This window comes from Leptopilina heterotoma, unplaced genomic scaffold (genome assembly GCF_015476425.1).
Source record: "Leptopilina heterotoma isolate Lh14 unplaced genomic scaffold, ASM1547642v1 Lhet_18, whole genome shotgun sequence".
NCBI lineage: Eukaryota > Metazoa > Arthropoda > Insecta > Hymenoptera > Figitidae > Leptopilina > Leptopilina heterotoma.
The window spans coordinates 1,373,184-1,400,581 of NW_025110896.1; the positions used below are offsets into that span (position 1 = coordinate 1,373,184).

The 27,398-nt window shown below is 23.3% G+C and overlaps 2 protein-coding genes and 1 long non-coding RNA gene across 3 annotated transcripts in view; 2 read left to right on the top strand and 1 right to left on the bottom strand.

Moving 5' to 3' along the window:
* LOC122499937 overlaps window positions 1-21,194 on the top strand; it is a 137,538-nt gene extending 116,344 nt beyond the window's left edge. The window contains exons 2-3 of the long non-coding RNA XR_006301411.1: window positions 19,210-19,322; window positions 21,061-21,194. This is a non-coding gene — a long non-coding RNA (uncharacterized LOC122499937). The remainder of the gene's footprint in view (window positions 1-19,209; window positions 19,323-21,060) is intronic.
* LOC122499936 (Kv channel-interacting protein 1-like) overlaps window positions 1-27,398 on the top strand; it is a 464,957-nt gene that overhangs the window by 381,927 nt on the left and 55,632 nt on the right. The window lies entirely within an intron of this gene.
* The window catches only part of LOC122499935 (protein farnesyltransferase/geranylgeranyltransferase type-1 subunit alpha), a 76,561-nt gene continuing 75,988 nt past the window's right edge, over window positions 26,826-27,398 (bottom strand). The window contains exon 6 of the mRNA XM_043608535.1: window positions 26,826-27,062. The gene's annotated coding sequence lies outside the window, so the exon portion shown is untranslated. The remainder of the gene's footprint in view (window positions 27,063-27,398) is intronic.

The window sequence follows — 27,398 nt, forward strand, 5'->3', positions numbered from 1 at the left end:
GTATAGAAAAATATACTTTTTAGGTAGAATTTTAAAAAATTTAAATTTTTAAAAAAATATGAGAAAATATAGAAATAAAAAAATATGAGAAAATATAAAAATAAAAAAATACCCTTTAAATTACAATATAAAAAAAACATAATAAATAAAACCTTTATTTAGAAATTTTAAAAAATAAATAAAAATTCACCCCGTAAATTAAAATATAAAAAAGGTCTTTATTTAGAAATCTAAAAAAATACCCATATGTATAAAATACACCATCAAAAGTTTAGAGTATAAAAAGCACCCTTTAAATTTTCGAATTACAAACTGCTACTAAATTTGTATTACGAAAACTGTTCTAAATTTCAAATATAAAAAGTATTTTAAATTTAGAGAGAGAGAGAGTCTAAAAAAGGAAGTGTTATAAATTTAGAGCATAAAAATAGTTTTTTAAAAGGAGCATATAAAAAGAAATCTAAATTTACAATATGTAAAAACTTTATCCAACTTTAAAATAATATAAAATCTGTTTTAAAGAAAAAAGAAGTTGTAAATTTTCAAAACAGTAAAAAAAGATTTTATTAAACCATTTTCTTTTTTTTCGGGGGGGGGGGGACTTTTTTCTCAAACTCATTATGATTTTGATATCTTAGGGTGAAGGGGGTCATTAACCTTTCACTTAACATCATTGATTTTCTCTCACCTGTATTGATCCTTCTATACCTGACTCCGGCAATAAGCGGGTTTTCGATGCATTAAACACTTTAAGCTCCAACGCCTAATGTAATGAGGATCGACAGTCGTTTTCCTAAAAGCGATTATCAACGCCGCACGTTGTGCTTTCGATTACAGTAGGGGAAATTTCATTTCGAGGCATGCTTCCTGATGAGAAATACATTTGACAGTTTCATTTCCGCTAGTTTTACTTCATATTATACTATATATATATATATACACCTACACTTGAAAAATGACGAAAGTTTTTTTGAATGCGTATACACATTTCCTGTTTGGGTAAAAAAAAAATTGTATATTTTTTTTTCTCTTCTCTCGCTTTTTACAAACTTCCACTTAATTTTCAGTGACGAATATGAAACGTAAATTTAGAATTTTTTTTTTCTTCCGGTTCAACTTGACAATTTCCTCATCTCGTTGAAAAAAAAGAAAGAGAAAAGAGAAATGATTTTTCCCAATGAATATTGGAAAACTCCTTATTTTCATTATAATTCCATTATAATGAGGCATTCTACGAATATAACTCTGCGGAATTCATTTTCTTTGAAAACGAGAAAATAGTGGAATATTCGTCTCGGTGAATTTTAGAAAAAAAGAATTTGTAATGACGACGAAAGGATATTTTTATTACCAAGAGTAAAAATTGTTCTCTTCATATTTTCTCTTGTGGATTCTAAAAATCAAAATCCATTTTTCGAAAAATTTCTTATAAAAATGTCGCAAAGGAGAAAATATGAATAAAAATATTGATTTATTTAAATATATTTATCCTTTTTTATTATTTATATTCAATTTAAATAGAAATGAATTAAAGGGAATAATTTCAAAAAATTTTTTTTTTAATTTTGACAAAAATACACTTGACATTTTATATTGTCACCGCAATTTAAAGCAAGGGGATATTTTTCGGTCTAAATAAAAACATGATTTAAATGAATATTTAATTAAACTTGTACGATAAAACGAGAGGAAAAATAAAACAATTATTTTGGCTCTGTGATGAAGAAACATTTATAACGTGACACTAGATAGTAATGATGGTATTTAATTATCAAAACAATTTATTAAATAATTCCATTTTAATGGAATGTTCATTTTTAAAAATTGTGCCTGAAATAAAAACATATAAAAGTACAAATAAATAAAATATATAAATAAATAAATAAAGCAGAAAAATAAATTCTGAATTTTGGTGTTTTCTGTTTAATAAAATTCTTGTCAAAATTTCAAAAATTTTTCTCATTTTAATTATTTTTTAATATTTACAATTTTAATAAAATTTTACAAAAGAATTTTATTATTTAAACAAAATTTTTTATAATTTTTTAATGAAGTTTCTCCAAAAAATTCAAATATATTCCGAAAATTGAAAAAAATTTTAAATAGTTCTGAGAAATTCAATTATTTCGAAAAATTTGAATAAAATTCTTCACAAGAAATTAATTATTTTCATGAATAATAATATTTATCTCCGGAATTGTATTATTTTTACGAATAAAATTCTTTACAGGAATTCAATTCTTTAAAAAAAATTTTAATAAAATTCGTTGCAAGAATTCAATTCTTTTCATAAATAACAAAACTTATCGCATAATTTAAATTATTTTTTATGCAATTTTAAATAGAATGATAAAAAATTGCATTTATTCTTAAAATTTTTTTTAAATTCACCGAAAGAATTCAATTATTTTTTAAAATTTTGATAAAATTCTTCATAACAATTCAATTTTAAGAAATATTCAATTGTTAAATAAATTATTTATTTTTGCATGTAAATAATTGAATTCTCGAAAAATTTTCTATAAAAAATTTATTAAAAAATGAATTTCAGGTAAAATTGATAATAATTGAATTTTAGAAAAGTTATTGTTTGAATTTTTAGAAAGAATTGAATTTTGAAAAGAGTTCAAATTAAAATCTTTGAAAATTTGAATTTATAGATACTAGATTCTTATGATATAAAAAAATTATTTTATCACTCTGTCATCTTAAATTTATTATGATATTCTCATAAGTTATTGAATTTGATAATCTTAATTCCTATACAAAAATAATAGTGATTAAATATTTATTTAAAAAAGAAGATATTGATGTTCTTCAGTGTAAGAAAAAAAGTGAAAATTTTGTCTGGAAATCAGGGAAAATTCAGGGAAAAACAAAATTGAAGTTCTGTGGCATCCCTGGAATAGAAAAAGATATAAAATCTAAATAAATAAAAATACGTAATTGTTGGTAATTTTTTTTTACTATATCCTGAGGGGAAAAAACAATATTTATGCTGGAATACAATCTAAATGAAAAATTCATCCAACAATTTATTTTCAAGATTAAACTCGATCCCCTAATCCTAGACATAAAACAGATTCTTTTGCCTCTCGAAAAATGTCGATCGATGGTTGCATCATTTTTTTTCGAATCTTTTTCCAAAGTCAGATTAATATTTTCCTGTATTTTCCTTTTTTTTATTCAATACACGTGACAATCGTTTTTGAGAAAAAAAAAATTATCAATCGTTGAGAGGAAGAGAGAGAGAGATAGAAATTTCCTTAATTTAAAATTTTCAACTCCAAATTTATTGAAGTTGGCAATTTTCTTTTTCAATTTGATTTTGATCTTGCTTTTTTTGCTTTGTCTGATTATATTAATATTTTACTACTTAATATATATCTTGTCTGACCACATTCGGATTTTACTACTTAAAATTAATTTCGTCTGAGTATGTGATCACTGAACTGTTTAAAATTTAATTTGTCTGACCACACAGTGATATTACTACTTAAAATTAAGATCATCTGCTCATATCATGATTGTACTACTTAATATGTATTTTGTCTGACCACATTTGAATTTTACTACTTAACATTACTTTCATTAAAACATTTTCTCACTTAACTGTTAAAAATTTAATACGTCTGACCACACAGTGAGTTTACTACTTAAAACTAATTTTCTTTGAACATATAAAGACTTTCCTGTTTAAAATATAATTCGTCTGACGATACAGCGGTATTACTACTTAAACTTAATATTATCTGGTAATATAATGATTGTACTACATAATATATGTATTTTTGTCTGACCACATTCGGAGTTTACTACTTAAGATTAAGTTTTTTCGAACATATAAACACTTAACTATTTAAAATTGAATTCGGCTGACCACAAAGGGATTTTACTACTTAAAAATTAGATTATCTGGTCGTGTAATGATTGTACTACTTAATATGTATTTTGTCTGACCACAATAAGATTTTACTACTTAAAATTACTTTCTTCTAATTATGTGAGCTCTTAACTATTTAAAATTAAATTCGTCTGACCACAAAGCGATTTTACTACTTAGAATGTAGATTGTTCGGTCATATACTAATTGTACTACTTAACATCCAATTTGTCGGACCACATATGGATTTTACTACTTAGAATTAACTTTCCCCGAACATGTGAACATTGAACTATTGAAAATCGATTTTGTCTTACCACATTGCGATTCTACCACTGAAAATTAAGATTGTCTGAACATATTAGAATTTTACTACTTAAAATCGAATTTTCCTGTACACATAGAAATTTTCGTACTTAATATTTCTTTTGTTTTATCTTTTTAAAGATAAAACTACTACTACTACAAATTACTGTTATTATTATTGTAATATTACTGTAACATTTCCTGTAATTTTACCTAGAAGCAAACATTTTATTATTCCTACAGCATAACATTGTTATTAATTTTACAATTGCCTTATAATTTTTCTTTCTAAAATGTGTTTTTTGAAAAAATACCAAAATGAATAAAAATAAACATAAACAGTATAAATAAAAAATTAATTAATTAAAATTCAAAATGAGTCAAACAAATGAAGAAAATAAAAACAAATAAATGTGCGAACTAATTTGTATTAGTCATTAGTAATTATTATTAATTAAAGTAAAATGATAAGAAAAAATTCTGCAGCAAATTTCGAATTCTTTAAGATTTATATTTAGAAAATTAAAAAAAACGAAACATTTCAAGTCAGGCAAGAATATGTAAACAGAATCGAGTCTAATGCTTAAATTTTCACAATGTGACGCCCTTTTGCAGTAAAACTCAAACTACTGCACCATAAATCTCCAAACAAACGACGAGTTAATGATAAGAGCAGTTTCTTCAAGCTAGAAAAACGTATTTCATAAATAATTTTATCTAAAACAGATAAATATTCTCCGTGAACTTTATTTTTCTTTTCCAAAGGAAGAAATAATCGATAAAATTAGAAAAACTAAAAGAAAATATTATTTAACTCTTTTACTATAGTTTTAGGAAAAAAACACTAGAAAATTAAATCAAACTACAGAAAATTTTTTACAATTTTGGTTTTGAATTTATTTTTACCATTTTTCATTTTCTTTTTTTGTCTTTTTTTTTATGCTTAGAGAAGTATTTTATAAAGCATAAACTATTTTTAACTTTTTTTTTGAAGAGAAATCTCCTCAATCATATATCTCTTTAATCTTATCGATTTTAAAGTCACTCGCTATTCATTTTTGACATTAAAAGTATCATCAGAAGAGTATTTCTTTTTTAGTTATTTTCTATCTGTTTTTTCTTCTTTGCAAAAAAAAAACTGAATTAGATTTCAAGTAAATGAGTTTTTAAAAATCTTCCATTAAAACATCTCTATTTTCTCTATTCAAAGTTGAAAGAAGAATTTATATAATTTTATGAAAGATAACTGACCTTTTTCATTTACTTTCCAAAGTATTTTAATAACATCAATATAAAATGCGAAGGAAAAATTTTATAATAACATAGAACCGGAAATTAGTAAAGTCGAAAAATATTTTCATATCTTTGAAAACAGGAATTACTGTTTATAAAAATATTGAGAATATTTTTTTATGTCAATTGCAGAAATATAATATTTTAAATTTTAAAAAATAAAAATTTCATTTACGAAATTTAAAGTTCAATTTTATAAAATTAAATTTATATTTTAATTTGAAGTATATAAAATTTATTCTGAAATTTATTATGAAATTTATTATGAAAACTATGAAATTTACTGTGAAATTTACTATGAAATTTATTGTGAAATTTACTATGAAATTTACTGTGAAATTTACTATGAAATTTACGATAAAAATTAAATTATCAAACAGAATAAATTAAAATTAAATTTATTAAGTAATAAATTCTATATAAATAAGAATTTAATTTTAACAAAATTGAAAATAATTTTAAAAATAAAAAATTTCCAAAAAAATGCCAGAGAGTATAAAAATTATCGAATATCTGCTCCCTCGACATTTTTGTGAGTGAAAGGTAAATTTTTTCCCATTACTAAAATTACTAATGATGAAAAAAAAATCATTTGAAAACAGATGGCTAACGCTCGTTAAAAAACTCGTTAGGAGAGATTTTGTTAACGCGACAAGGGAACGACCTCAGAGGATAAGAGGGATGACAGGGTCAGTCCGCAATGGAACAGAAGGCGAGCTTTGTCAGATTATGCACATTTGAAATCCTCGAATATAGACTAGAATCTTGTAGAAAATAGCAATTGCATAGTAATCGAAATAGAATAAAAAGAAATTTCCCAAAAATGCCAATTATACATAAATCAGAAAATTACCACATTTTTCTCACACTAAAATTTATAACCAAGAAATTGTCTACAAAAAAGAGGGGCGAGAGAGAGAGAGAAAGTGAGAAAGTATAATTAATTTTCTCCCAGGAGACAAAAAAAATGAATTTTAATTACAATTTTAAATTCACATTTTTGAGAAATGAATGAATGAAATTTAATTTTCCACGCAGATGAATTTATGCGTTATATTTACTCATTTTGTTAATATATTTTTCGGATTTTCAATTTTTTTTTATTTTGCAAAAAGGACGAAATTTAAAATTAAAAAGGGAATGCATTAAGCAAAATGAGAAATTAAAATAATAAATTATGGTGTGAAACTAATTTTTTGGTAAAAATGTAAATTTGTATTTATTTTCGACATTTTGTATGTATTTTAGTTTCAATTTGGTCGAAAAAATTATTTTCTCAGTAGTAAAGTTTATATTTTGTCAGAAGAATTATTTTTTAGTAGTAAAGTTTATATTTGGTCAGAAAAATTCGCTTTTAAGTAGTAAAGTTCATATTCAGTCAGACAAATTATGATTTGAGTAGTAAAATTTATATTTAGTCAGACAAATTATACTTAAATAATTAGGTTTTCACTTGATCAGAAAAATTCAGTTTCAAGTAAAATAAAGTTTGTATTTGGTCAGACAAATTATTTTTTTAGTAGTATGTTTTAAATTGTCCAGACAAACTAGTTTTTAAGTGGTAAACTTTATATTTAGTCAGACAAATTATTTTTTCAGTAGTAAAGTTTATATTTGGTCAGAAAAATTATTTGTTTAGTAGTAAAGTTTATATTTGGTCAGACAAATTATTTTTTCAGTAGTAAACTTGATATTTAGTCAGAGAAATTTTTTTTAGTAGTAAAGTTTATATTTGGTCACACAAATTATTTTTTCAGTATTAAAGTTTATGTTTGGGTACAAGAATTATTTTCTTAGTAGTAAAGTTTAATTTGGTCAGACAAATTATTTTTTTAGTTAGTAAAGTTTATATTTAGTCAGACAATCTTTACTATAAGAAGGAAAGTTTTTATTTAGTCAGAAAAATTATAATTTAAGTAGTAAAGTTTATATTTGGTCAGACAAATTATTTTTTTAAGTAGGAAAGTTTTTATTTAGTCAAACAAACTATACCATAAGTAGGAAAGTTTTTATTTAGTCAGAAAAATTATAATTAAAAAGTAAAGTTTATATTTCGTCAGACAAAATACACTTTGAGTAGTAAAGTTTATATTTAGTCAAACAAACAATACTTTAAGTTGAAAATTTTTTATTTTGTCAGACAAATTATATGGGCCATTTTAGTATAACGTAAGCAAATTTTTCAGGTTTTTAGACCCCCCCCTCCCCCATGTAAAATTTTTTATATGCATTAGCGCCATTTTTTCTAATGGAAATAAGCAATAGCTAGACTCACCCCTCCCCCTTAAATGCTTACGTAATACTTGAATGGTCCCTATATTAAGTAGTAAAGTTTATATTTAGTCAGACAAACTATACTTTTAGTAGTACGGTTTATATTTAGTCAGACAAATTATATTTTAAGTAGTAATGTTTATATTTCACCAGACAAATTAGTTTTTAAGTAGTAAATTTTATATTAAGTCAGAAAAATTTTATTTTAAGTGATAAATTTTATATTTGACCAAACAAATTATTTTTTGAGTAGTAAAGTTTAAATTTTTTAAATAGTTGTTTTTCTTAGTAGTAAAATTTATATTTGCTCAGACAAGTCATTTTTTTAGCAGTAAAGTTTTTTATTTGGTTAGACGAATTATGCTTTAAGTAATAATCTTGATTTTTGGTCAGGTGAGTTATGCTTTTAGTAGTAAACTTGATATTTGGTCAGACGAGTTATGCTTTTAGTAGTAAACTTGATATTTGGTCAGACAAATGATTTTTTTAGTAGTAAAATTTATATTTTGTCCGTAAAATTATTTTTAGAATAGAAAAGTTTTTATTTGGTCAGACAATTTATTTTTTTTAGTAGTAAAGTTGATATTTGGTCAGACAAACTATTTTTTTAGTAATAAAGTTTAAATTTTTTTAACAGTTGAGCCTCCGAAAAGTATAACCACACATAAAATTCTGACGCCCATTGAATTAGCATGGCGGTCAGAATTTTATGTGTGGTTATACTTTCCGGAGGCTCAGTTGTTTTTTTAGTAGTAAAGTTTATATTTGATCTGAAAAATTCTTGTTTAAGTAGTTAAAATTATATTTGGTCAGACAAATTATAATTGTTATCTACGGAAATGTTAATTAAAACTAAAAGTAATAAAATTCAGAATAAAAAGAATTCTGGTAATAAATATAAATAAAAAAAAGGATTAAATAAATTTCCATATCGACTTTTATAAGTGATATTTTTTCTTGAGAATTTCCTGAGCGAGAGAAGGAAGGAGCGAATGAAGGAGAGGAAAAGAGAGTTAGCAAGACAGGGAAGGAGAAAAAAGAGAGAGAGACAGAGAAAAAATATATAAAAAGTGAGGGAGAGAGACAGAGAGAGAGAGAAAATCTCCTTGAGTTTGATAAAACATTGACTATAAGGAAGCAGTTCTTTAAGAAGGTTCAGTGAAATAGGTTGGAAGGTATTGTATAACAGTAGGTACGTGTCCAATATTACTTGACTGCTGTGACTTTCAACAAATCTCGTGCACTCCTTCCTCCACTTCGAGACAGAGTGCTGCAAGAGTTAACCTATAATTCCTCAACTCGTACGTGCACAAGAAATCAACCAGAACTCGAAATGTCGTAGATTCTTGTCCTAGTCATCAGCACTACTTCCATCTCATAAATAAGGAGAATATATACATTATCAAGGGAAACGCACCTCAATTCATATTTCCTTTGATTTATATTTTTGCTCTAAATACATAATATTCTTGTAATACCTCTGTCCGCAGTATTTTCAAAATATATAATATGCCAGTCAAGTGTAACGTAATATTAAAGTTATAATACCTTCCATATTTTCTAGCGGCAAATATTTTATAACTGTAATATTCATGTAATTCCTGTAATATTCCTGCAATATTTCTGAAATTATTGAAATATTACAATAAAATCTTTACACCAATTTGGAGAAATAAAAAAACTGTTAAGTACTGTTAATTATTACAATACAGTTAAAGTAGTAAAATTTATGTTTGGTCAGACGTTTCCAAGTAGAAAAATCTACTTTTGGTCAGACGAAGTAGATTTTAACCAGTAGAATTTATATTTCGACGGAAAAATTAGTTTTCAAGTAGTAAACTTTATATTAGGTCAGACAAACTAAATTTAAGGAGTACAGTTTATATTCTGTCAGACAAACTAAATTTAAGGAGCACAGTTTATATTCTGTCAGACAAATTTGAATTTTAGTAGTAAAATTTTCATTTGTCCAGACAATTGGTTTTCAAGAACAATCTATATTTGGTCAGACAAAGTATGTCGAGATAAGGTACTCTATAAGTAATAAAAATTATATATAGTCGGACAAATTAATTCTTGAATAAAATTTTTATTTGGACAGACAAGTTATTTTTTAAGTAGTAAAGGTTATTTTTTGTCAGACAAATTGTTTTTTCATTTTCCTTAGTTCGTCTTCCTTAAGAGATACTCTCTATTAAAAATTGTCTGGCCATTTATAAATCCTACTACTGAATCTTAAACATGTCTGACTATTTATCGAAGTTACTACTTACAATGTGTTCTCTTTTACAATTTCTTAATCTCATCTCTTAAGAAATACGAATTTTTCTAATTATGTAAAAATTTAAATACTTCAAGTTTTAATTTTGTCTGACTATAGAAAGATGTTACTACTGAAAATCGATTTGGTCTAACTACACAGAGATTCTACTACTTAAAATTTAGATTTCCTGTTCATATTACGATTGTATTACTTAAAATCGAATTTTTCCGACCGCATATGGATTTTACTACTTAAAATCAACTTTTTCTGAACATATCAACATTGAACTACTTAAAATCGATTTCATTTGACTAACAATAATAAAAAAAAAACAAAAAATAGTAAAAAGTAAAAAATAAATAAAAATGAATAAAAAAATTAAAGAAATTCAAAACGAAATGAAAATATCTGAAATAAAAAAATAAGAAAATGCTAAAAAAATTAATAAAAAAGAATTGAAAAAATAAATAAAGAATACAAAAAATAAAAAAAACAATCAAAAAATGTAAATTCGTAAGTTTCTGTCTTATCAAATTTTTTTTGCTTTTGGAATATAGAAATTCGTAAAGAAAATTTAAATCAACATGTAAAATTTCCAATTTTTTGAAAGGTCACAATCTTCTCTTTCATTTCAATTGTTTTTGAAATTTGATTACAATGGATGTATTGCAAACTCTTACCGTGAACTGAAGAACAAGAGAAACACAGAGGAAAAGGAGAGAGAGAGAGAGAGAGAGAGAGAGAGAGAGAGAGAATTACTTTTCTTGAAAGAAGAATACGCTCAAGTCCTCGAAAGTTTTTGAGCGCAGTTTCTTTTGTTGTGAGACATGCCCGATAGCAATAAATGCTTCATTCGTAAACTGCAGAATTTTCTTCTGCTGACGACATAAACACACATACACAAACACACACATATTTATACATACCATATACAGTGCTTTGCAACATATACATATATTAAATTCGATCGTTTTATGATTCAATAAAAATAAATGCTCTGTGACATTTTTTTAAAAAGAAAACAATTTTTACTATTACATATTTTATTTATTTACGTATGCGAATTTTTTATTATTAATTTTTCCAAATTTTTTCTGACGTTTTGTTTTTTCTATCAGTAAAATATTTTTTAACAATTTTTTTATTTCAATAAGATATTTTTAACAATATTTTTTTAAAGTTAAAAAGTTGTCTGACCACATTTGGATTATACTACTTAAAATTAATTTTTTTCGGACATATAAACACTTAACTATTTAAAATTGAATTCGGCTGACCACAAAGAGATTTTACTACTTAAAATTTAGATTATTTGGTCGCGTAATAAGTGCACTACTAAATATGTATTTTGTCTAACGACAATAAGATTTTACTACTTAAAATTAATTTTTCCTAATCATATTAACACTTAAGCTGTTTAAAAATGAATTCGTCTGACCATATAGCGATTTTACTACTTAAAATTAATTAACTTTTTCGACTTTTCTAAGGAAATGTGACTTTTTTCGACTTTTTTGTGAAAAATGCGACCAATCGACTTTTTCGAGATTTTTTTTTTAAAGTAAAATGCGACTGAAATTTCCAAATTTTTTTAGAAAATTAAAGAAAAAAGTTTTAGTAAAAAAAAAAGGTTCTGTTACATTTATTTACAAATTTCTTTCAAATTTTTCGAAAACATCAATAACTTCTTTTTTAAATAAATATTTAATTATTATTTTTTCATAGGAAATAAAAATCTTCAAAAGATTCAAATTCAAACCTTTTTGAAAAGAAAATTACAAAAAAAATTAAAATTTTGAGAAGAATTTAAAAAGGAAATTTTGAAAATAATTGAATTTCTGTGGAAAAACTTTCTTACTTTTGAAGATAATTGAATTTTGCAAAAGAAATTTATCAAAACTATTGAAAATAATTGAATTTCGAGAATACATTTTATTATTTATAAAGGCAAATAAAATTTTGACGAGAAGTTTAAGAAAAATTTTGAAAATAATAGAATTTCTAGAATGAATTTTATTATTTATAAAGATAATTGAAATTTTAAACAGATTTTTTTAAAAATGTTTAAAATTAATTAAATTTTGCAGAAGAATTTTTATATTTATAAAAATAATTGAAATTTTGAGAAGAATTTTAATAAATTTTTGAAAATAATTGAATTTCTGCGAAGAATTTTGTTAGAAGTTTGTAAAATAGTTAAATTTCCATGATGAATTTGATTTAATTTTGACGAGAAATTTAAAAAAGAATGTTGAAAATAATTGAATATCTGGGAAGAATTTTATTATTAATAAACATAATTTAAATTTTGAACAGATTTTTTTAAAAATGTTTAAAAGTGATTGAGTTTTGCAGAAGAATTTTATATTTATAAAAATAATTGAAATTTTGAGAAGAATTTAAAAAAAAATTTTGAAAATAATAGAATTTCTGCGAAGAATTTTCTTACTTTTGAAGAAAATTGAATTTTGCAAAGAATTTTGTTAGAAGTTTGTAAAATAGTTAAATTTCCATGAAATGGATGAATGAATATGATGAATTTTATTAATTATGGAGATAATGACAATTTTGACGAAAAATTTCTAAAAAAATTTTGAAAATAATTGAATTTCTGCAAAGAATTTTATTACATTCGAAAAGAATTGAAATTTTGAACAGATTTTTTTAAAAAATGTTTTAAAGTAATTGAATTTTGCCGAAGAATTTAAATATTTATAAAAATAATTGAAATTTTAAGGAGAATTTAAAAAAAAATTTGAAAATAATTGAATTTCTGCAACAAAATTTCTTACTTTTGAAGATAATTGAATTTTGCAAAGAATTTTATTAGAACTTTTCAAAATAATTAAATTTCCATGATGAATTTTATTATTTATAAAAAATTGACGTGAAATTTAAAAAAAAATTTTGATTATAATTGAATTTCTGCGAAGAATTTTATTTTGGAAATACTTTTTTTTGGAATTGAATTCCAGAAGAATATTATTATTTATAAAGATAATTGAAATTTTGTCAAGAATTTTATTAAAATTTTTTTTAAATATTTGAATTTCGGTGAAGAATTTTATTATTTATAAAAATAATTGACATTTTAAAGAGAATTTTTAAAAAAATGTTTGAAATACCTAATTAAACTTTTCTTATGTTATTATTTTTATTATTGACCTTATTTATAATATTGTCGCATTTATTTAAAAAAAAGGAAAATTTCATTTAAAACAAATTTTTCATCCGGGATTTTTGTAAAAAACAATTTTTCCCAAGGGAATAAAAATCGCAAGTCAAGTTGCCTTGAACTTATTCCAGTGAATTTTCCCTCAAAGACAACTTTTATCGTTGTAAATTTGATATTTCTTTTTTGAAGCTCTCAACAAAAAATAAATATCATAGATTTTTTGTAAAGTGTATAGCAAGACAAACGTGATTTGGCGCACCCTTCACTATTACTTAACTTGTCTCTGCATTCGAAGGTCGCATTAGGTCACAAACCAACATAGTAAATGCAAAAGCTTTCATTAAATGAACTTCGAATCGACCCCAGCAGAAAAATAGAGGAGATAAAAAAAAAAGTTTAAAACTTTGAAAAATTTCACCAGAGTTATAAAATTGACTAAATTAAAATTCCTTTTATTTTCAAATATCAACATTCGACTCTCCTTTATTCCTTAAGAGAATAAAAAAAATTTGCAAATATTTCCAAAATTAAATTTTCAAACTAAAAGTATTATCCGATTAGATAGAGAAGTAATTTTTTTTTTTTTGAAAATTGGGAAAAGTTTTAAAACAAGTAAAAATGAATTGTTAATTTTGTTTTATCCACACGCAATTCATGTTCACTTGCGATTCTATTCACAAAGTGAATGCTGAGTTGTATGATTGAGAAGAACAAACGATGATTTATTTAAATTTAACAGGCAAGCAAACTGAATGCAGTTGATTGAGAGAAAAGTGACAAAAAGTTAATTAAAACCAGTAATTAATTACTTTCTTTTGTATTATTTTTTTTTCGAGTGGATAAATTGTGTTTTTTGCTGTTTCAATAAATTCATTGAGAATGTCAATTTCGTGTGTAAAAAATTGAAAATAAAAAATAGTGCCACAGAGGCATTTTGGCATTCTAGGGACACAAGACCGTGGTCCATCGTATATATCTTTGAAGGCAACACCTGTGTATGGAAATGAAAGTCTGTTAGTGACAAGGTAGATTATTCCTAAATATTCCAACTCTCGAATATTCAACAAACAGCGTGTTTTGCTCTAATTAGCAAGCCTTTGTATTTACTTAGTTACATGAATATAATCCTCTCGTATATTTAAGAGACTCTGCTTCTATTTGTAATTCACATTTCTATATTTTTTATTTTTATCTTTTTCTTTCTATTTTTTTTTATTTATTTTTTTAATAAAAGATTTTTGAAAAATTTTAATAATTTAAAATCTTCTAAAATTAGTTAAATTTGTCAATATATATTTAATTAATTATTAAAAATAATGGATTTATAGAAGTATTTTAGAAAAAAGCACTAAAAAAATTGAATTTTGAAGAAGTTACAAATAATTGCAGAAATTCAATTATTTTCAAAAGTAATAAAATTCTTATCACAAAATTCAATTATTTTTAAAATTTACAAGAAAATCTCGACAATATCCTAATTATTATCTTTATAAATAAAAAAATTCTTCTTCAAAATTCAATTAATCTCAAAACATTTAATAAAACTCTTGTCAAAATTTCAATTATTTTCAAAAATTTTCCTCATTTCAATGATTTTTAATATCTACTATTTTAATAAAATTACCCAAAAGAATTAAATTATTAAAAAACAATTTTAATAACATTAAAGTTAAGTTAAGTTAATGTTAAGTTTCTTCCCAGTAATTCAATTATTTTCAGAAATAATAAAACTCACGCAGAATTTCAATTATTTTCAATTCAATTTTAATCAAATTCTTTGAAAATTGTAACTATTCTAAAAATTTTTATTAAAATTCCTCAAAAGAATTCAATTATTTAAAAATTTGTAAATAAAATTCTTTATAAGTATTAAATTTTAAGAAATGTTTAATTATTCAATAAATAATTTACTTTTGTATTTAAGTAATTGAATTCTCGTCGAATTTTCTAATAAAAATTGATTTGAAAATGAATTTTAGTTTGAATTTTAGATAATAATACAAAATGAAAATAATGATTTTAACACTTGATCCTCTTTAATTATTATAAAACATAAAGAAATCGATCACTCCGAGTCGAAGACTCGGAGTAATCCTTTTCTTTATGTTTTATAATAATATTTTTAAAGTTTATTAATTTAAAAAAAGTTTGAATTTGAATGTTTTGAAGAATTTTAATTCCTACGGAAAAATAATAATATAATTAAATATTTTAAATATTTAAAAAAGAAATTATTGTCTTCGAATAATTTTACAATTAATAATATTCGTAAATAAATTTCACAGAACATTTTTTCAATAAAATTTTTTCCTTTATTTTCTAAAAATTCAAAAATTTTCATTTTCAATTAAGTTTTCTAATTGACAAATATAGTTCATAACCATTTGTTTCCTATATTTAAAAAAAATTGAATTTTGTTAAAACAATTGAAATTAAGAAACAGAATTGATGCAAATTATTTTCGTATGAAAATTAAGCATTTTCTACCAACCATTGTCACCAAAAAAAAAAACTACAAAACAATTTAAGAAAATTTATTAAAATTTACTTTGAATAGTATATAAGAAAATTTTTGCATAAAAAAAATTTCGTATAAAGAAATAATTTTTTTTGTTATAAAAAGAATTCAAGTATTAGTGACTTTGTTCGGTCAGATGGACTTTTGAAGCATGATAAAATTCTTTTTCTTTTCAAGAAAAAGGAGAAAGAATATTTTCTTATTTATAGATAAACCTTGTCAATCTGACATATAAACCACTTGACAAGGTGGAAAGAAAATTTTTATAGAGAGGAAAAATTTTTTTTGTCAGACAGAATCAGAGGAAAATTTACATATAAAGTAGTGAAATCTTGGTGCGGTCAGACAAAAGACGACTTTATTGGCAAAACGCCAAACGGAGGCGAATTCTACTTTTCTGCTTTTAAAAATGAATAAGGAAAACGTTGATTTGAAAGAAAAATTTTAAATTTAAGTAGCGAACTATCTGTTCCGTCAGACGTAAATCATTTTTTTAACATATATATACATCTTTGAATGATAAATTTTTTTCAGAAAGTCAAATATAATGTGAGGTTCAATTTATTCTTTTTTTGCAAAATGTAAAAAATTGTAATTTTAATTAAAAATATTGATATTGTCAATACATTTTTTGTTTGTTCTACAAAATTACATTTGATGTATAAAAAACTTTCCACTTGCTTCGAGATATTTCACATCAAGTCAGACAAATTAAAATTGGAAAATAAATCTTATGTTCGGTCAAACAAATTAGAATTTCAGTAGTAAAATTTTTATTTGACCAGACAAAATGTTCTTTAAGTAGTAAAGTTTATATTTGGTCAGGCAAATTATTTTTTCAGTAGTAAAGTTTATATTTGTTCAGACAAATTATTTTTTAGTAGTACAGTTTATATTTGGTTAGAAAAATTAGCTTTTAAGTAGTAAAGTTCATATTTAGTCAGACAAATTATGCTTTGAGTAGTAAAATTTATATTTAGTCAGGCAAATTATTTTTTCAGTAGTAAAATTTATATTTGGTCAGACAAAATATTTTTTAAGTAGTAAAATTTATATTTGCTCAGACAAATTATATTTAAGTAGTTAGGTTTTCACTTGACCAGAAAAATTAAGTTTTAAGTAGTGAAGTTTATGTTTGGTCAGACAAATTATTTTCTCAGTAGTAAAGTTTATATTTGGTCAGGGAAATTATTTTTTCAGTAATAAAATTTATATTTGGTCAGACAAAATATTCTTTAAGTAGTAAAGTTTATATTTGGTCAGGCAAATTATTTTTTCAGTAGTGAAATTTATATTTGGTCAGGCAAATTATTTTTTCAGTAGTGAAATTTATATTTGGTCAGACAAAATATTCTTTAAGTAGTAAAGTTTATATTTAGTCAGATAAACCAATTGTTAAGTAGTAAACTTTATATTTGGTCAGGAGAATTATTTTTTAGTAGTGCAGTTTATATTTGGTCAGAAAAATTAGCTTTTAAGTAGTAAAGTTCATGTTCAGTCAGACAAATTATGCTTTAAGTAGTAAAATTTATATTTAGTCAGACAATTTAAGTAGTTAGGTTTTCACTTGATCAGAAAAATTAAATTTTAAGTAGATAGTCAAGTTTATGTTTGGTCAGAAAATTTATTTTTTCAGTAGTAAAATTTATATTTGGTCAGACAAATTAGCTTTTAAGTAGTAAAGTTCATATTCAGTCAGACAAATTATGCTTTAAGTAGTAAACTTTATATTTCGTCAGACGAATTATTTTTCAGTAGTAAAGTTTATATTTGGTCAGAAAAATTATTTGTTTAGTAGTGAAGTTTATATTTTTTCAAACAAATTTCTTTTTTGAGAGAGAAATTCGTTTCTAACGCATCTGTTTGTCATCCCTTAAGTTAGTTTCTCAAACGTGAAAATGTAATTAACTGTGCATGCTGAAGCATATATTTATTGCGTGTTGGATTTCGGTTAAGTGAAGTCATTAAGTTACATAAGTTAAATCAAGTTATGCCAAGTTAGCTGTTTGCTGAATTTACAAGCACGCGTAAGACTCCGGGGAGAGGTTGAAAGGGAGAGAGAGATGGAGATAGGGGAGAGTGAGTGAGTGAGAAGTGAGTTTGAAGTTAACCTTATATAGAATATGAGGTTCCAGAGCCTAACCCTTAATCCACATCAGTTTCGTAAGCGACCAAGTTGTGATCCCTCGACACTGCGCCCCAACCCATCGAGTTTCTCGACTTTGACTTATAAGTAAAGGTGGATCGTCGATCCTCCTTCCAAACTTTTAATGGCCCTGCGATGAAATTTTCATCAGGATCAAAATAATTTCCAATTCTTTCACGAAACACGAAAATTCCTCTTTCGCATGACTCTCTCGCATTTGGAAAATAATTTTCGTTTATTATTATTATTATTATTATTATTATTATTATTATTATTATTATTATTTTAAATTATGATTATTATCGCTTTCTCTACATTGTTATTTAATTTCTATTCTATTTATATTTCTACTTAATGTTTTATACCTATTTTTTATTTTATTTCTATTTTTTATTCTCTATCTATTTTTATTTTATTGATATTTTTGTATTTTATTTTCATTTTTGATTTTTTTGATAATTCATATTTTGTTTATTAATATTTATTTTCTATATTATAATTTCTGTTTTATATTTTATTCATATTTTCTTTTCTACGTTTTAATTTCTATTTTATATTTTCCTTTCTACGTTTTAATTTACTTTATAATTTAATTCATATTTTATATTTTCTTTTCTATTTTTCAATTTCTGTTTTCTATTTCTCTTATATTTTAATTTAAATTTTATATTTCTTTGATATTTTTTACTGATATTTATAAGCCTCTCAATTATTTTTAAAATGATTCATTTTAGTTTTACTTTTTTTTACGTTTAATGACAATTTTATTCTTTTATTTAATATTTACCGTTTTAGCTTTTTCTATTAAATAAATAACTCTAAATCTGCTTTTTGATATAATCAGGTATTTTTATTAAAATTATTTTTCCCGTAAATTATTTCTATTTACACAGATTAGTTATTAATAGATTATTTTTTATGTATGTTTTTTCTATTTTTATTATTCTTCTATTTAGTTTTATTTGTATTTTTTTATTAGAATTTTTTTAACATGTATTTTTTACATGTATTTTTTATATGTATTTTTTTACATCTATTTTTTGTATATATATATTCGTATTTTTTTAATTGTATTCTTTTTGTATTTCTTTATTCGTATTTTTTTATTTACATTCTTATTAATTTTTTTTCTTCGTACTGTTTTTTATTTGTAGATTATTGGTCATTTATTTATAACTCGTTCTATAAATTATTTGTATATGTATCTGTAATTTTACCTCTTTATAAAAAACGAATATTTAATGAAAAAATTGATTCTCTTTTTAAAGATTCTTTTTTTAAATAAAAATTACTAGAGAGAGTGTGTGGTTACGATTTTTCCTTAAGATTTCGTTTTAATTGCATGTTTCAGAAAAGCATTAACAATAACTAACCCGCAATCAAGCTAAAGCATTATGTCTTCACAAAGGAAACCTCATCGTCACAAGTCTTGAAAGGAGAAAGCACAATAAAGTGGTCTTTCAGGTAAGAGCTAAATTAAGAATCTATACCTACATATATATATAGTTGACGTGAGTGTCAATTAGTATAACTACTCATTGTTATTGTCATTCATTTCTCGGGTAAAAATATCTTTACAAATTCTTTTATATCTAAATTTATTTTTCCTGTTTTATTTTATTATTTATTAGGAATTATTATATATTCTTATATCGATTTTATTCGCTTGAATTTTGCCCCTTTTTTTAATTTTTATTTCGTCTTATTTTTATTCCAGTTAACAAAAAAATAAAACAACAAGTAGTCAAATAAATTAGAAATTAAGTAGTAAAATTTTCATATCGCCAGACATAATTGTTTTTAAGTTATAAAATCTATATTAGGTCAGACAAAGTAGATTTTAAGTAGTAGAGTTTATATTTAGTCAGACTAATTATTCACAAGACAAATTAGTTTTTAAGTAGTAAAGTTTATATTTAGTCAGACAAAATTATATTTTAAATAGTAAATTTCTTATTTGACCAAACGAATTATTTTTTGAGTACTAAAGTTTATTTTTGGCAAACTATTTTTTAAGTAGTAAAGTTTATATTTTGTCAGACAAATTTCATTTTAAGTAGTAAGTTTTATTTTTGAACAAACGAATTATTTTTTGAGTGATAAAGTTTATTTTTGTCAAACTAGTTTTTAAGTAGTAAAATTTATATTTTGTCAGACAAACTATACTTTGAGTAGTAAAATTTATATTCAGTCAGACAAACCATACTATAAGTAGGAAAGTTTTTATTTAGTCACAAATTAAATTTTAAGTAGTAAAGTTTATATTTAGTCAGACAAATTATAATTTAAATAGTAAATTTTATTTTTGACCAAACGAATTATTTTTTGAGTAGTAATTTTCAATTATTGACAAACTAGTTTTCAAGTGGTAAAGTCTATATTCTATCAGACAAATTTTATTTGAAGTAAAATCATTTTAAAATAATTCGTTTGGTCACATATAAAATTGACTACTTAAAATAAAATTTATCTGACTGAATATAAACTTTACTATTTAAAATCTAGTTTATCAAGAAATAAACTTTACTACTCAAAAAATAATTTGTTTAGTCAAATATAAAATTTATTATTTAAAATATAATTTTGTCTGACTAAATATAAACTTTACTACTTAAAAACTAATTTTTCTGATGAAATATAAACTTTACTACTCAAAATGTATTTTGTCTGACTAAATATAAAATTTACTACTTAAAAACTAATCTTTCTGACGAAATAAAATTTGTCTGACTAAATATAAACTTTACTACTCAAAAAATAATTAGTAAAATTTATATTTTTTAAAATAAATTATTTTTGAAGTAGTTACGTTTATATTTCGTCAGAAAGATAAGTTTTTAAGCAGTAAAGTTTATATTTAGTCAGAAAGATAAGTTTTTAAGTAGGAAAGTTTTTATTGAGTCAGACAAACTATAATATAAGTAGGAAAGTTTTTATTTAGTCAGACAAATTATATTTTAAGTAGTAAAGTTTATATTTAGTCAGACAAATTATATTTTAAGTAGTAAATGTTATATTTGACCAAATAAATTACATTTTTGGAGTAGTAAATATTATTTTTTGACAAACTAAATTTTTAAGTAGTAAAATTTACATTTAGTCAGACAAATTAATTTTTATTCCATTTAACAAAAGCAAAAATAAATTATTTCCTTCAAATTAGTAAACTATTGTTTTTATTTAATTTGAATATTATCAACAGAAAAAATCGACGTGGTGGTGGGAATTGAGGAGAAAATAGAGTCAAGTCAAGTTCATCTGACTGAGAGAAAAAGAGAAGCAAGCTACGTGGGAGGGACTGAAATTGTATTCCTGGGCCCGTCGTGGTGTTGTCCGCCGGGGGTGGCGGTGGCGGCACAGGGGGCGGGGGTGGGAATTGTTGTCGACGACCTGAATTTGCTAGGCGTGGGGGTGGCGGTCAGGGGGCCCCTTGTCTCACCACCATCAGCTCCTCTGTTGCGGGGAGCGCGGGGGGCTGCGGCCCCGTGGTGGGGCTCCCCTCCTACAAAAAGCGACAAGGTAATTCAGAATTTATTCTCTTTTTTTTCTCTTTCAATACTGAAAAAAAATTCTAATGTTTAAACCCTAACTAGACTTATATATTTAATGTAATTAAAAGTATTAAAATAATTATATTTTTAACCTGAAGCTAAACATAAAAAGTGTGCTAAAGCTAATAATAGAAAAATTAAGCTGAAGATCAAAATAAAAAAAAAAAAATGTTAACTAAAGCTAAAAATAGTTAAAAATAATAATAATATCAATAATATAATAATATTAAAAATTAATATAATTTTAAAATAATTTCTTATAATTTATAAGGAACAGATAATAATAAAACAATTACTTATAAAATTTATGGTAAATTGGTAAATACAATAATAAAATTACATTTAATTATAATTAATTAATAATGAATTATTATAATTACTTATAATTTATATACTAAATTCTATAGTAAATATTCTATATAGTAAATGTGAGAATAGAATAATTATTCGTAATTTATAATAATTAATAAAATTAATAAAATTAATAAAATAAAGCAAAATTATTTCAATATTACTTCCTATTGAAACTCGGACTCGACTCAAATGCTTGATTATGAAGATTAAAAGTAATTATAAATTCTAAAGGGTATGAATATAGTGAAGGCATATAATTCATGACAATATGCGGTGGTAACCAGCTGGAGCGCCGATTTCTACTCGTTAATTTTAACAAAAGGAAGTGAACGAAGTAAAAGCAGGGCAGTACATTATAAATTACGAGACACATCTGTGACGAAAAAAAAATTGAAATGCAAATTTTTCTCGCAACAAAAAAATATTCATTCTTACCCAAAAAATTTTTCTATACCTTGAATTTATTATTATTAGCCAAGTATCAAAATGTTGCGAAGCAACGTTTTGATACTTTTTTTTGTCTCAATTCTTTTTTATCTCTATTTGATAAATTTTATAAATTTAAAAAATTTTATAGTGTGAAATGAAAAAAATGAATTTAAAATTTCGAAAATTGTTTATAAAAAAATGAATTAAAATTTTTTTGAAAATATGTCTAAGCAGACATCAAAAATAAAAACAATTTAGTAAGCCGATATAAATTTATATACATTTAAAATTGCATAATAGTTTTTTTCACCTATTCGACATGAAATACGGCCAATTATTGGCACATAACATATTAAATTGTCAACTATTATTATTTGCCCTCCCAATTTTAGATGAGTCGAATCGTTTCAAAAGTAATTATAAATCCTGACCCAGATGAACGTATTGAAATTTAATTATTGAAAATTTAAAGAAACGAGAAATTAAATTAAATTCCACTAGTCCGAGTTTTAATAAAAGTATAATAAACAATTTGGAAATTAATAAGTAATGGTAAATAATAAATGAGTGGATAATAAATAAGTAAATATAAAATAATAAACAATGAGTAAATAATAATTTAGTAAATAATAAATAAGTAAATAATAAATAAATAAATAATAAATCATGAAAAAATAAGTAAATAATAAATGAGTAAATAATAAATAAATGAATAATAGATCATAAAAAATAAGTAAATAATAAAGAAGTAAATAAATAGTAATCAAATAATAAACAATGAGTAAATATTACATTAAGAGCAAATAGCGAATAAGAAAATTAAATGATTAATTAACAAACAATAAGTAAATAATAAATTAATAGCAAATAATAAAAAAAGAATAAATAATAGATAGAAAAGAATGAGTAAATAAAAAACAATGAGTAAATAAAAAACAATGACTAAGTAAAAAAAAAAGTAAATAATAATAATAATAATAAAATAGAAAATTCCAGACTGTAAAAAAGTAATTTTGTGTGGAATTTTTTTTTTCTAATTTTGATGTGCAAGGAAGCGGAGCAGCATGGGGCCGAGGGAGCAAGGGACGGGGGGGTAGAGGACGCGGGGGCGGCGGTGCGAATTTTTCGGGTTCCGGCGTCGCCCCCGCGAATTATCACCCAGGACTTGAGGGTGTCGGACCAGGATTGCGTGAGGTCGTGAATATCCTCGGCGAGAGGAATCAAATTGGAACTCTCAGTGGGGTTGGTCCACCGCCTGGCACATCGGATACGGACGGAAGTGGCGATGAGGAGGAGGGAAACTCCCCAAGAAAACCGCCGAAGCCACTTTATCGGAGGTTAATCAGTTATGTTCGTCAGGCGTGGACTGGTGTCAAATTTGCATTAGGTATCTATTTCTTATCACTATTATTAAATTATTATTATTATTATTATTATTATTATTATTATTATTGTTAAATAAATTACTATTATTATTTTTATTTTTTATTATTATTATTATTATTGTTAAATAAATTACTATTATTATTTTTATTTTTTATTATTATTTTTATTATTATTAATATTATTATTATCATTATTATTATTATTATTACTAGTATTATTATTGCTACTGTTTTTACTAGTATTATTATTGCTACTGTTTTTACTAGTATTATTATTACTAGTATTTTTACCTCTATTATTGTTACTAGTATTTTTACTTGTATTATTATTACTAGTATTTTACTAGTAGTCTTATTATTATTACTAGTATTTTTTATAGTATTATTATTTATATTTCAATTATTAATATTACTATTGATTTATTAAAAAAGAAAAATTTTTATTATGTCAATTTTACACCATGAAAAATTGTAATATGATGTAATTAATTGTATAATAATATAAATAATAGTAATAATAATAATTAATAATAATAATAATATTAATAATGTAAAAAATAATAAAAATTTAGTCTATTATTTTCATCATTATTAGTAGTAGTAGTAATAGTATTGTTATTATTTTTATTTTTATTTTTATTATTTACTAAAGTTATTTTTATTTTTATTGTTAACTATTGTTATTCTCATATACAATAGTCAAGGTGTATAAATATTTATATAATTTAAAAGACCAAAAACGCTTTCGATGTTTCAAAACCACTAACCCTTCCTTTTCGATATATCCAGCTGACATGATGTGCAATATAGGTATTTAATCGAAGCATGATCACTAACGCTTTACTAATTAGTTTTTTTCCTTTCTTATTCCTACTTTTACGATCTAATAAATTTTCCGAAATATTCGCAACTTTATAAATTTATTCTGCTATTTTTTCATTTATTATTTATTTTACATTATTTGTTTAGAATACTTTTTCTTTTTTCTAAATTTTCAATTTTTAGCCATTTTGCCTTTGTAATTTTGTATATATTTTTCCCCCTAAATTTACCAACATTTTTTACAAATTCCTTCTCTTTTTTAATCTCTCTAGAAAACCGGGGCATAAATAAAGAAAAATTCATGAACGTTTTCGAAAAATATTAATAATTAAGTTATAAAAAAAATGTGACGATAAAATAAAATAAGCGATGCGAAATAAAATTATTTTTACAATTCTGGAATTCTAGTAAATTTTTAAATCATCTAAAATTGTCTCCTCGGCTTTCGCCAAAAAAAAATCGATTTTCTTTTTTTTTTTTTGGTGGTTAGAAAAAAAATACTGAAGCGGAATAATTATATTGGATTCGACGAGGATTCAAAGTCAAAAAGTGATAAATAGAGTATAGAAACGAGGAGAGGAAATTTATAGTGGAAAAGTAGAACTGTGAGCAAGGGAACCAATTTATTTCAGAAACTTTGAAAATGGTGTGTCCACCTCTCGTTTAATGGGGTTTCAACGAAAGTTTGAATAAAGGGAGAGTGTACTAAAAAATCACACTCCACAAAAAAAAAGAAAAAAAAAAAAAAAAAAAAAAAAAAACCAATATTCATTTACTATAAAATTTCATCCATTCACTCTTTTTACGATCACTACTGTGGATATAGGATAGCTCGTTATTTTTTTTCTATAATAAAAAACAAACTACTGAATTTCGTTTAAAAAAGCATAAACTTCGAGAAAATTATTATAAACTCTATTTTTAGTTCAAAATGTTTAAATATTTTTAGCGTTAATATTTTTTCCCAGTCGTAATATTTTTATGGTGATTTGGTGATATTTTTATCTTAGTTTTTAAGTTTAGTTTTTTTTCATTTTCGTTAGTTTTAGTAAATTATTTTTACTTTCAGTTATTAGTTTTTAATTTTTGATAAACTGGAAACTAACTGAAATTGAAAAAAAATTTGCAAAAGTTTAAAAATTAAATTACACTACATTTACTAAAAAAAACTAAATATTTTTTCAGTTTATTTTTCGTTTTTCTATTTAAATCTCTAAATTCAATTTTCTTCTCTCGATAAATTTTATAAAGAAAATATTCTAAACTAAATAATTACAAATTTTCCAGAAGTTTCTCAATATCTTTGAGTTAGATTTCTTACTTTGATGACCACGAAACTGGTAAGTTCCGTTAAACTGCTGTGAACTTCTTGTATAGAGTCGAAACTTCATCATCTACTGCAACTTGTGCAATAATAAATAAATGAATTGTAGAAAACAAAAACTAAAGAAAATTAAATTCAAAAATATTCATCTCACGAATTCCTAGAGTTTGAAATTTAAAATGTTTTTTAATAAAAAAGAATTGTAGTAAATAAGAAACAATTAATTTATAAGAACTAAATAGTTTATAAGAAAATGTATTACTAAAGAAAACTGAAATTAATAAAAAAAAATTAGTTAATAAGAACAATCAGTTAATAAACAAATTTTAAAAAATTGGATAATAAAAAAAATTAGTTACAAAAATTATAGGTGATAAAAGCATTTTTTATTAAAAAAAAATTGGTTAACAAAAAAATTAGGGGAAAAAGTTAATAAATTAGTTAACAATAGAATTAGTTAAAAAAAATTGTAGGTAATAAAAGATTTTGTTAATAAAAAAATTAATTAATAAAAAGATTATTAAAAATAAGTTGTAGTTGAGAAAAAAAATTATTGTTGATAAAAAATCAGTTAATAAAAGCATTTTCTATTAAAAAAAATTGGTTAACAAAAAAACTAGGGGAAAAAGTTAGTTAATAGAAATATTTGTTAACAATACAATTAGTTTAAAAAAATTGTATGTGATAAAAGAATTTATTAATAAAAAAATTAGTTAACAAAAAAATGAGTAAAAAAAATTGTAGAAAAAAATTCTTGTTAATAAAAAAATAGTTAACACAAAAATGTATAATAACAAAATTTGTAAAAAAAATTGTCCTTAATAAAAACATTTGTCAATAAAAGAAATTAGTTAACAAAAACATTATTAAAAAAATGTAGTTAATAAAAAGAATGGTTTAATGAAAAAAAAAATTGTAGTCAATAAAAGGTATTAGATAATAAAAGACATTATGGTTAATAAATAGAATTAGTTAATAAAAAAATGATAGTTAATAAAAAAAATTATACTTCAAATTCGTGTTTAAAAAAGAAACATTTTTTCTTCTCAGTGAAAAACTGTGTATATTTTATTTAATTCCACGTAAAAAATAGCGTGGACGAAAAATTTGTACAAAATCGTAAATAGACACAAATGTTGACATAGAGCTTTGAAAAATTCAAGGTACATTAAAATTCCAACCACAAGTTGGATATAGTACAGGAAATAGCTGCTTTGTGAAGTCTCCGGTTACAATGTCAGAGTGTACAATACGGTTTTTTTTTTAAATAATCAATTGTAACAGGGCCGCAGAAAGAGGAAATTCTAAATTCATAATCCTCGAGGAAGAAAAACCAAATCTGTATAAATATAAAAATTAATTTTAAATATATAATTTAGTATTCATATGATTATGTACTACAAATATAATAATTAATAAAAGAAAATAAAATAAATAAAAATAAAATAAAAATTATTATAAATAAATAAATAAAATAATTACAAATAAATGAAAAAATGTTATCGATTTTAGAAAAATTTTGGAAATTTAAAAATTTATTTTCATGAATATTTTCCCGAAATTTTTGCAATTAGAAACGATAGAATACAGAAATTTTTTTTTATATTTTTCAAAAGTTTTAAAAAGCTTCAAAAAAAAGATAAGAACAAGATCAAAAACGTTTTTTTTAAATAAC